General features: G+C 33.6%; 1 long non-coding RNA gene across 1 annotated transcript; it reads right to left on the reverse strand.

The window, feature by feature from the left end:
• Positions 1–7,191: 7,191 nt before the first annotated feature.
• Positions 7,192–8,078, reverse strand: LOC127789082 (uncharacterized). Its single transcript, XR_008020491.1, has 3 exons — positions 7,705–8,078; positions 7,416–7,542; positions 7,192–7,315 (listed from the first exon to the last, which is right to left on the reverse strand). It is a non-coding gene; the product is annotated as an uncharacterized LOC127789082 (long non-coding RNA).
• Positions 8,079–12,946: the final 4,868 nt, after the last annotated feature.

The following is a 12,946-nucleotide window of genomic DNA, read 5'->3' on the forward strand; positions in this document are numbered from 1 at the left end:
TATTTGTTGGGCATTTCTATAAGTATGAGTAAATAAATGCATTAAAATTTACCATGTGATCATAAGATAGTGCACACCTTAATTTATGTAATTGCGCATGAATTGAGATTTTTCTTAATCATTGAGGATTGATATGAAATTGGGATATGCATATGTGATGCTTGATTATACTGATTTGCGCACCTATTACTTTGTGCAGCGGCTATATCCGTGGGTAAGAAAGGATATCCTATGAATGCTTGATGCGAGTGAGGTGGCCATCAACCCGGTAGGCGAGGCTCACATTATTATTTTTTGTTGATGTATTTTCATGATACATGGATATGTTGGTTGTGAGAGCCTTGGGAATTATGTGGAAAATTCCTTATTGTTGGTGCATGTGCATAAGCATGGAAATGACTACATAATATGTATAATAATCATAGCATAGGAAATTAACATAAATGGAAAACTTATGAGTTGTGTTATACTGATATCTTCTCATAGAGTTATTGTTTACTCTATCTTGATTATCCATGCCTTTGATTCTATATCTCCATGCTTCAAAAATATACTTACTGAGTCTTGTGGCTCACCTTGTTTACTCTCGTGTCATTCCAGGTAAATGTAAAACAATGGTTGAGGGCGAGTCCAATGGGGCTAAAACCCAAGGTTAGAGGTGTACAGAGACCTTCCAAACTAGATGGTCCATGCTAGTGTTTGTGATGAGGGCATGTGTGAGGAAATTTTATGTTATAAAAATTGCTAATGCCCTTGTATTTCATTTTGTGTAGACTATGATCCAAGATGTTGTAAACATTTATGTTAACTTCCGCTGAATTTATCTAAGGATAGTATTATGGTGTTGTATGTTAATGTTTTATATCACACTTGTGATGACCTCCTTTCGGATATCCTATGCTAGCGGGACTATCCAGGAGTAGGCCACTACATATTTAGTCATTTGTTGTCATGCTCGAGATATCTCCTAAGATAAAAATGTAGACGTTTTTGTGGTTTTTCATTTAATAAAATTCTTATTTACAAAAAAATTATTAAATTTTAAAATTGTCAATTTTATCATTCTATTTAAATTTTAAATTTATTCTAATATCTAATATAACTAATAACTGGGCATTTTAAAAATTTTAAATTGTAACAAATTTTTAAAATAGCAAAATTTCTAATTCAAAGTTTAATTTTTTGTTTAAATTTTAATTTTATTCTATTATCTAATCTAATATATAACTAACATGGGTCCTTTGAAAAATTTAAGACTTTATTATATCAAAATGCGTTTTTACTTAAATAATAGAACAGAAGAATAGATTGATAATAGAATAGAAGAATAACGTGGGATTAGTTTTTTATTTTAAATTAATTATAATATTTACAAATTATAAATTTTTACAAATTAATTGTTATTGCAATTTTGATAGTGTGGAGCATGTGAATAATTAATCTGATTCAATTCATTAAGGTCAATTTTTTTAAAGACTTGGGACTCGTTTTTTTTCAAAATTTTTAATTAATTATAATATCTGAAAATTTTGAGAGTGGGCCATGATAATAAATAATTAATTATTTAATAATTATAAATTTCAAAATACAAATTTTAGTTTTTTATTTTAAATTTATTCAAACAATCTAATAAATAACTAGGGAATTTTGAATTTTTTTAAGTTTCAAACAAAAATTTAAAAAAAAAAGATAAAATATGTAACTCAACTCTTCTCTAAATTTCAAAATATAAATTTTAGTTTTATAATTTTGATAATAAAATATGTTAAAGGTATTTTAAAAATAACAAAAGTTTGATAAAACTTAGCACAACAAAATGGGTGTTTTATGCCTGACACACACCAAACCCTATAGGCCTGCCCAAATCATTATGCCTCGTGCCGCCATCAAATGAGTCACACTCCCCTGATTCCCCCTTATTGGAGGTCAAACATCGCGAGTAGGGCTTGTCGGCCAGTGGCATCTCCACATCACCAACACAAGCACTCGACCTTTCATCCGACCCCCCGAACTTAGGCAAGTCGCTGACCGTGAAAGAAGTAAGTGCGGTAGCCCTCCACGCCCCCTCACTGTCGTTGTACTGCTATTCCTATTAAAGCTTAACGTGGTTTTTTTTTTTTTGCTGGAGAATCTAATGTGTCATCAACCAACTATATATGATTTGTTTTCAATTTTATTTTCGATTATATATTTGTATAATTTCTTTATTCATACTTTTAATTTGATATAATATAAAAAAAAATGAAAAGGAAAAGATGGGCCTTCTCCCACCTGACCTCTCCAAGCCATTACAGAACAAAAGAGCTCGTTTCCAGCGCCATTGTTGTATTTTGTTATTTCCAAAAATACAAGAATTAAAATTTATAATCTTAAAAATTTAAACTTTGTGGAGGTAGAGCACAACTATAGCACAAGAAAATCAATAGTTAAGATTGCACTTTTCTCTAAAAAAATTAACAATTAAAATTTATAATCTTAAAAATTTAGACTTTGTGGAGATAGAACACGATTGTAGCACAAGAATATCAACATTTAAGACTGCATTTTTCGCCCAAAAAAAAAGCACAAAAAGTTCAAGACTACACCAAGCAGTCTGGTCTATGGTGAATATCAAATGAAATTATTTGATTCCCAGGTAATGAAGATATAAGAACTGCATGTAGTGACCAAAAATAAAAAAATAAAAACCAAGAAAGGGGTAATTGGACAATAATTGAAAGAAAAAGGAAAACACATTAAATCAACATGAAAAGAAGTATGGTCACCTATTTTTTCATTCTGCCAAGTGTCGAGTATGAGAGCGAGACCACTTTCAAATAAATATCTTATTGTCTTTGCAAGGTTAAATGTTATAAAAGGTTACAATGAACTCCAGGGACTCAAATGAATTCATTTTTCCCAAATTCTGGAAATCTCCACTAGACGATCTACACCAGTTAATGATCCACCATTTCAAAACGATAATCTTTTTGAATTTCAAAATCATTTGTCTCCTCTTGTGTCCTATAACAATACGGAGACTTACGGGGGTCTAGAGCATAAAAGTACTTTTGAAGGACTGGAGTTAGAGCATGAAAATGGTCTTGCTGTCATACTTGACGGTTTAGACAACGAAAGCAATTCCAAGCATAATAGTCTTGGGCAGAAAGAAAAAACAGGTGACCATACTTCTTTTCATGTTGATTTAATGTGTTTTCTTTTTGCTTTCAATTATCGTTTAATTACTCCTTTCTTGATTTTTATTTTTTTCTTTTTGGTCACTACGTGCAATTCATATATCTTCATTACTTGGTAATCAAATAATTAATTTCAATTTTTGACAAAAAAATAAATGAATAATTAAGTAAAAACAAATAGAGCAAGAATTTTATCAAGTTATTTTTTGAAAAGGGCACGAAATTAGCTCAGCTCTATCCTCAACTTTCTTGCTATTATCCATGCTTTTCTAATTTTCTTTTGTGCTGAAAGTGTTTGGAGAAAATGATTAGGTTTCCCTCTTACTATAGTATGAGTTGGGACAAGAATTACGTCATTCATCTTAAGCACTAAGTTGGCACTAGAATTTTCAATGGATTAACAATTTTTGCAGCTATTTTTATGTGTTTTGTTTGCAAATGTTTTATGTGTTTTGTTCCCTTAAAAAAAAACAATTTGTAGTTCACATTGCAATCATGTGCTTTTTCAGCATTTTTATTAACTTTTAAAGTAGTTGTGTTATGCAATATATATATATATATATATATAGCTTTGAAAGCCAAATATTTTGGGCACAATTACTTATTTATATCTCCATCTTTCTTAACATGATAGACTGTGGATTTGAGAAGAAAGAGGACCCTACTGAGGCTTGCAAGAGGTCTTACAAGTCTTCTCCTACAAGTGAGGTAGTATATATGTCTTGATTGGCATTTTAATTCCATATATCCATTAACAAATTGACAGTTAAAATTCATTAAATCACTTCTTTTGTTGCAGGCTCCAAAATCTGAGGATGGAACTTTCATCTCTAGATAAGGTCTTCACTGCAATATTACTTTAGTGCTTAGAAAGTATTTAGTAAATAATCTAGTTTCTTGCATTGATTTGCATTTTATCTCTTGAATCCATGTTAAAGAGAGTAAATACTTGGATTGTGAGTTAATAAAAAATTAATTAATCACACATTCTTAATTAGTGTTCCCTTTTATCATTGGTCACCTTAATTAGTGTAATTGTTTGTAACTGCATTGTCTCGATAGAGGTGACAAGAATTCCTTCTCTTGTATAAATTCATATGCAATATTATTTCTTTGTTGAAAACTACTAATTTTATAGTTCAAACTTGTCTTATTATTTTAGCAAGAGTAAAGGAATCTCCATCTCTGAGGACATTTCCTTGCAGCCTGTGGTACCAAGCAAGTCAACAAGAAGAACCTCCTGCAGGTCCAAGGCCACTTCAACACAATCAAAAATTGTTAGATCACCGAGAATAGCAAACCTATCATTAAGGGGTCAAGCATCCCAGGGCACTTCTGAAGCTTCAAGAAATTAGAAAGGAGAATACGAAGATTTGGATCTCTTCAAGCTAGATTAGAATTGCTGATCTTTCATTCACCACAGAGCAGATTGCTTGGTGGAGCTTTAACCTTTTCATGTTTTTATTTTTTTGCGACGGGGAGAGGAAAGTGAAGTCTTAACTTTGATCTTCTCGTGCTACAGTCGTGCTTTACCTCCACAAAATCTAAATTTTCAAGATTATAAATTTTAATTATTGTTTTTTTATTTGAGGGAGGAAAGTGTAATTTTAACTATTGACCTACTCGTGCTACAATCGTGCTTTATCTCCATAAAGTCCAAATTTTTAAGATTATAAATTTTAATTATTGTATTTTAATAACAACAAAATAAATTTAAAAAATATAAATATCTAAACTATTAAATTTTGTTAATTTTCTTGGGGTAGTCTTTCAAAGATATCCTCAAATAATCTAATAAATATCTAGGGAATTTTGAAATTTTTTAAGTTTCAAACAAAAATTAAAAAAAGATAAAATATGTAACCCCACTCTTGTTTAAATTTCAAAATATATATTTTAGTTTTGTTATTTTAACGATAAAATATGTGAAAGGTATTTTAGAAATAATAAAAGTTTGACAGAATTTCGCACAACAAAATAGGTGTTTCTGCTTATTATAATAGAATAGATAAATTATACTAAGTGTTTATATAGGTGTTATTTTTCACATTTTTTTTTCTCTTGAACTTTTACGAATGTTATTAGTGTTTAGAATCCTATTGCTAATTAACAAGAAAGGAGATGATGATCACCTATTTGTTAAGATTAAGGTTAAAAACTAACTAAAATAATAAGAAAGGGGCAAAACTCATGCAGATAATAGCCAAAACAAAAACAAAGTGCAACAATGGGATTAGGCTACAAGCAAAGGAGAAAGCAACTATAATACTTGAGGGACTAGAGGCTTGGTTGAGACAAGTTATCCTAAGAATTCTGTTATGAATTACAAGAATACTATTGTAGTGTAGCTTAAAAGGCTCAATCACTGAAGGGTCGAGAAAAGACCTAAAAGGACCAAAACTTTGTTAAGGGCAACAAGATGACTTGAAAATGTCAAAGTCCAAAAGGCGAAGGAAACCTCATAGAAAGCTTCCCTAATGGCCACATAGTGAGAAGCCAATGAGGGTTGCAAGAACAACAACAAAAGCAAAAGAACCCCAACAAACATATAAAAATCTCATAAATCAAATACTAATAAAAAGAACAAAATCACCTAAGGCAATATATATGTTCTCAACCATCTACCATGGAAGCTTAAGCAAAATAAAAAAGATAAACCCAACTCTAACCTAATTGCCAATTGAACAAAACACAAACGAGGCTCAAATTTGATCTCTAACATTCACTGCACTATAGTAGGGCTGTTGCATTATCACTCATTTCCTAGATCTCAAACTCGATTAGAATAATTATAATCGTTCAGGTATATCTACTATTTATTTTGTTTTTACTTTGATTGATATTCGGTGTATATTCTTCTTAGACCTTCTATATACACTTATACTCCATTTGTTATATGCCTTTTCCATGTCCATTAGACCTTCTTGCAATTATACATCTACATAGAACAATTCTAGCTTGATGGAGAGCTATAACATCATTGACACATTCCAAATGAATATTTAATATGTTTGCAAAAATTAATGTTATTTGGACACTTGTGACAGTTTTAATTATATTCATACATTAATATATTATATTTTCATATTAATATAACATAAAATATAACACATTAATATACAAATAAATATCAAAATAACACTTTCACTTTGCTAACTATCTATTATTGAAATTTCTTGAAAAATAGGGAACATACTATCATGTCCTAGGGGCTTTAAGAGTAGTGTGGTAGAGCCACTTATGCATAGTGACCTTAATTTATCATATATTGAGAATGCTTTCTAGATTTTTTTTTTTTTTTCCATTTTCATTTTCTACTCTCTATGAAGATCTTAAGATGTCTTTGAAAAAAAGAAAAAAAAAGGTTTTTCTCTTGTGATTTATATTTGATTAGGCCGAACTTGGTGTCTTTTAAGCATTTTCAGCCATCTAAGACTAGCCCAATCCAGTTTCCAAAACATTAGAAAGTGAAGATAAGGATGACATGTGACAAAATCATCAATATATTATACTTCTTAACCTTGATCATTTAATCAAAATGAGGAGATACTATAATGTGAGGAGATACTATAAGTGTAATAATTTATATAGCGGTCCAATAAACATAGGCTAAATGATTTTCTTGTTTTTGGGATTATTATCCTTACACGGTCCTTCGCCGCTCGTGCTCTCAATTTTAACAGAGAAGGTAAATTGCAGACTAGCCTTTGGCCCCTTACCTAAATCGAGTATCGAACTCTTGATTTATTAATACTAACCCCAGCGTATCACTTGCCCGCCACATGACCTATACGCTGGAGGTATGATTATCTTGTTCTTATTTGCTTATCTAAGCGGTTGATTGAGTTGGCATTTAAAATAATTAAATCCAAAACCATCAAAGCAATGCTTGCAACAAGTTGCAGAGACGTAGCACATTTTCTCACTTCCCAAACAACCAAGTTCTATGCAAATCTCAGGCAAAACCTCTTTCATGACTCTTACAATTGCAAAATCAAACTCATATTTCCTCTTTGGGCAGTGAAAATGTAGTAGAAACTTTGTATTGTTCTTTTCAGTCAAATCCCCAAACAGATTACATTAAGGAAACAAGAAAAACATTTCCAAATATGCTTCAACTTTCCAATCCGAGCTTCTTCCTAGGAAAGAAAAACAAAGGACTCATTTGAAATCAAGCTGCAACTATAGAAACTGCAAGCAGGGCAACATCAATGAGAGAATTCAGACATGAAACCGAACCTCATCGAAGCAGAGAACTACTCCCTGTTTGGAAGAGGACCGGTTTAGTTTAATCGAATTGTCGATTTTGAAGAGGGGTTTATTTCCACTTTCTGTGCCACTCAGATGTCAGCAGCAAGAGCTTCTCCTAGTTTGGCATTTAAGAGAATTATTCACCATTTTAATTGACAAAATGGAACTAAATATAGAGATAAGAACCTAAGCAATTCTTAAAGAAGGAAACAAGTAAAATTATGGTCAGCTATAAAATCATGTATTAGGAAAAGAATTTAAATTCCCATGGATGTACCTTTGCCACCTTTTCCTCTCCTAAATATCATGATGAAATTCTTCAAATGTTAAATCCTCGTTCTCCCCACCAGTGGAAGAATCCAGAACAAAGTCGCCATCCAGATCTGCCCTTGAGCCAACTGAGAGACACCCTGATCCTAGTTGTCCAAGCCTGCAGTAGATCCATCAGGTGGTAACTGAAATGTGCACATTTCATTACCTATCCCGAAACAAAGGAAAAAAAAACATATCATCAAAAGCTTGATATTACTAAGGAATCTCTGAGGACAGTTTTGAAGAGTTTGGAGCATTAAGCAAATCGAAAAGAACATTTGACCAAAACTAAGGAAAAACTTTATTATCAGAAGCTTAAGATTGCGAAGGAATATCCAAAGGCACTTCTACACGGTGTAGAGCTTCAAGGGAATCGACAAGAGAATCTGATTAAAACAAAAAGGGAAAACATATCATCGGGAGCTGAAAACTGTGCAGAAATCTCTAAAGGGCACTTCTACATGATCTAAAACTTTTAAGGAAATTGACAAGAAGTTTTCCCTTCTTTTTGATCAGATATTCTTGTTGATTTCCTTAAAGCTCCAAACTGTGTACTGTACTAGTGCCTTGGGAGATTCTGCACAATTTTCATCTACAGATGATTTGTTTTTGCCTTTGTTTCGATCAGATTCTCTTGTTGATTTCGTTGAACCTCTAGACTGTGCACAAGTGCCCTTGTATTCCTTTGCAATCTTAAGCTTCTGGTTATATGTTTTTACCTTTGTTTTGATCAAATTTTCTTTTTGATTTCTTGAAGCTCCAGACTCTTCAAAAGTGCCCTTAGAGATTCCCTCACATTGTTGCGCTCCCGATGATATTTTTTCTCTTTGTTTTGACCAAATCTCCTTGCTAATGTCCTTGAAGCTCCAGATTGTGTTAGAAGTGCCCTTGGAGATTCCTTTGTTGTTGCTGAAATATGACAAGTTTGAAATGTTAGGGCTTCATAGTTTTGACCCAAAAAAAATCACTTCTGGATTTGTGCAAGAAAAACAATTATCATGTCTACACAATGCAGTAGAAAATAATTTCGACCAATCTATTCTTATCAATCAATGACCATTTGCATCTACATGGGCATTTTGTAGGTTTTGAACAACCTAATTTCTCGGCCAAACACAGATTAAGCGCAATACACAGTAAACCAAAACTTTAAACCAGAAAAATATAAATGCAAGACACAGCGATATACGTGTTCGGATCAATAGATCCTACCCACGGTAGAGGCTCCGCCTCTAGTCAATCCACTAGATCTTCAAGTTTACAAACGATTACAAGATCATGAACAGAAAAATAGAAACAGTATTGCAATACAACTAAAAAACAGAATCGAAAAACAACAAGATCAAGGTAGATCTGTTCTATACCGATCTCATGATCAAGACTAAGTATCTGTTCTATCAGTCAATACCTCTCACGCCTCAAGTGATTAAAACACATAGAGATTAAGCAATAACCGTTCTTACCGTCAGATCTTACCATGGAAGCAACCAAAGAATCGATTGAAACATAGATCAGAACGAAGGATTCACGAAGAGTGTCTCGCTTCAAGAATCGCCGATTTAGGGTTTTTAGAGAGAGAGCACAAGACAAAATATCAGAATGTTCTAGAGATTAGGGCATCGAGCTGCCCTTTTATAGCAACGCCAACATGGGTTATTAGGAATGGGCTTGACCAGCAGCACAAGAGGCAACACGGAAATAATATGGGCTCAGCCCATATAAACACAACAACCCAAAGATATTAATAACATGCAGCAGATATATATATTAACATCATATATATAACAGAATATAATGAGACATATTTATTTAAATGAAACAAAAATAAGATGCATCTCAACAACATGTAACAGCATGCCAGAAATCTGATAAAATCATTTTGAATCACATAATATCAACAAATTCCACCTTGATTCAAGAATGGATTTAAAATAGTGGATGATGACTAGAGACCCCTGCAAATCTTCCACAGCTACGTTGGAAGAATATTGAGCAAGTCCAAAGCCTGCTCAAACTTCACTACAGGAACAGATTTAGTTAGGATATCTGTAGGATTTATCAAGGTAGAAATGTTTTCTATTTTTACTTGACCTTTAGCTATAATATCTCTAACAAAATGAAGACGCACATCTATATGCTTGGTTCTCTCATGGAAGGCACTATTTTTTTAGAGATGAATAGAACTTTGGGAATCACAATATATTTTAGAAATTTGGTTACGTAAACCTAATTCTCTAACTATTCCCTGCAACCAGATGGCTTCTTTCATAGCTTCTGTTAATGCTACATATTCAGCCTCAGTGGTTGATAACGCCACTATGTGTTGGAGATTTGCTTTCCAACTTATCACATTTCCACCCAAAGTGAAAACATATCTTGATAAGGATCTTCTCTTATCCAAATCAACTGCAAAATCAGAATCACAGTAACCCTTAATGCTGCTGGAATTTTTAGCATTTGATCTAAACACTAAACCCTTATTCACTGACCCCTTTAAATACCTAAGGACCCATTTAACAACTGACCAATGTTCCTTAGATGGATTGCACATGAATCTACTTACTAGGCTAACCCCATAGGCTATATCAGGCCTAGTACTTATCATGGCATACATGAGGCTTCCCACTGCATTAGAGTAGGGAACCTTCTTCATGTAGTCAGCTTCTTCTTCAGGTAAGTTTCCTTTTACAGCTTGGAGCTTAAAATGAAGAGGTATCGGGGTTGAAATAGGTTTGCAGCCTTCCATATCAAAGAGGCTTATCACTTTTCTTAAATAGCCTGATTGGGACAAGGACAATGTACCTCTTTTTCTATCTCTAGTGATATCTATCCCTAAGATACGCCTGGCTGCTCCTAGTGTTTTCATTTCAAATTCTGATTTTAATGCTTGAGTCAATCTATCTATTTCTCCCTTCTCTTTGCATGCAATAAGCATATCATCTACATATATAAGGAGATATATAAACAGCTTTTCCTTAAGCTGTTTGAAATAAACACAATGGTCAAAATTACATCTAGTGTAATTTTCTTTGAGCATAAACTCATCAAATCTCCTATACCACTGTCTAGGAGATTGCTTTAGACCATACAGAGATCTTTGCAACAAGCAAACTTTACTTTCTTTACCTTTTTCTATGAAACCTATGGGTTGATCCATATATATTTTCTCTTCTAGGTTTCCATGGAGAAAGATAGTCTTTACATCTAATTGCTCAAGCTCTAGATCATTTAAGGCTACTAAGGCTAAAACTAACCTTATAGAAGTATGCTTTACTACAGGAGAGAACACCTCATGGTAGTCAATACCTTCTCTTTGGGAAAAACCCTTGGCAACTACCCTAGCCTTAAATCTGGTTGGTTCAACACCTGGGATACCTGGCTTTCTTTTAAATATCCATTTACAACCTATAACTTTCTGGTCTTTAGGTTTATTTACAAGAATCTAGGTTTTATTCTTTTGAAGAAATTCCATCTCTTCCTTCATTGCCTTTAACCAGTTAGTTTTATACTTACTGGAACAAGCTTCTTGATAACTAGGAGGCTCTTCATGCTCTATTGAGTCTCCAATATTAAGAGCATATATAGGCAATCACATCAGCATGGGCATACCTAGTAGGGGGCTTAATCTCCCTTCTTACCCTATCCCTAGATAGGACATAATCATCCAATTTTGGAATGATTTCAACTGAATTTTCATTATCCTCACTCTCTATTTCAGTTTCAGCCAAGCCTTGTGAACTGGACTCTTGATGACTCTCATGGTCAGATTCTACTACATTTTCATTAATTCTATCTCTTTCCACCTCAAGCTGAAATTTATCAGCTTGGTCTTCTTTGGGATTTTCCACCTTATTTGGGGTATAGTATTCTGATTCTTTGAATACTACATCCCGGCTGATAACAGTTTTCTTTTCATCAATCAGCCATAATTTGTATCCTTTTACCCCTTGAGGGTAACCTAAGAATACAGCCTTCTTGGCTCTGGGGTCTAACTTGCCTTCTTTCTTATGGACATAGGCTATACATCCAAAAGGTCTAAGGTGGTTAAGGGATGGGATTTTCCCACTCCACAACTGCTCAGGAGTTCTAAATTCTATGGTGGAGGAAGGAGATCTGTTTATGAGATAACAAGCAGTTGAAACTGCTTCAGCCCAAAATTTCTTGGGCAAGTTTGAGTCTTTCAAAAAACATCTAACTTTGTTTAGGATGGTTCTATTCATGTGTTCAGCAACTCCATTTTGCTAAGGTGTTTCACTGCAAGTTCTATGCCTTGCAATGCCTACTTGTGTGCAGAAATTTGAGAATTCTTGATTACAGAATTCCAGGTCATTATCTGTTCTAAGGGTCTTTATTTTCTTACCTGATTGCAACTCTACATAAGACTTCCATTCCTTAAACTTATAAGCAAAAGCTTCACTCTTATACTTAAGGAAATAGACCCAAACCTTCCTAGAATAGTCATCTATAAAGGAAAGGAAATATTGGGCACCTGAAAGGGAGTTAGGGACTTGGGGAGATCCCCAAAGATCGAAATGAACATACTCTAGGACATCGTTGGACTTATGAGTTGCAGAAACAAACTGCAACCTGTGAGACTTGCCCAAGGCACATGTCTCACAAAAGACTAGATTACCAATCCTCCTTGGATCTAAGATTCCTTGTTTACTTAATTCTAGTAAACCTTTCATTCCTATATGACCTAGTCTCCTATGCCATAACACAGTGTCATCTATTTCAGAAGATGAAACTGCAACACAACAAGAGATAGACTCTCCTTGAAGGACATACAGTCCTTGCTTACGGATTCCCTTAAGAACTAACATGGATCCTTTAAACACCTTAAGGACTCCATTTTCTGACTTATAAGACCCCCCATTTGAGTCTAACATACCTAGGGCAATAAGATTTCTTCTAAGATTTGGCACAAATCTCACATTATCTAAAGTCCTATATGCTCCATCCCACATTCTAAACCTAACTGATCCCAAACCAGTTACTTTGCAAGATTGATTATTACCCATTAGGACTTTACCACCGTCTATGTTCTGAAAATTAATCAACTAGTCTTTCCTAGGTGTCATGTGAAAAGTACAGCCTGAATCTAAGATCCACTCATCACCTATGGTATGATCTGTCACAGTTAGGCCTTCTGCACTATCATATCCATCAGAGATATTTGCTGCATCCTGGTTACTAGAGTTTTCCTT

Source organism: Diospyros lotus, chromosome 13, assembly GCF_014633365.1.
Source record: "Diospyros lotus cultivar Yz01 chromosome 13, ASM1463336v1, whole genome shotgun sequence".
Taxonomy (NCBI): Eukaryota; Viridiplantae; Streptophyta; class Magnoliopsida; order Ericales; family Ebenaceae; genus Diospyros; species Diospyros lotus.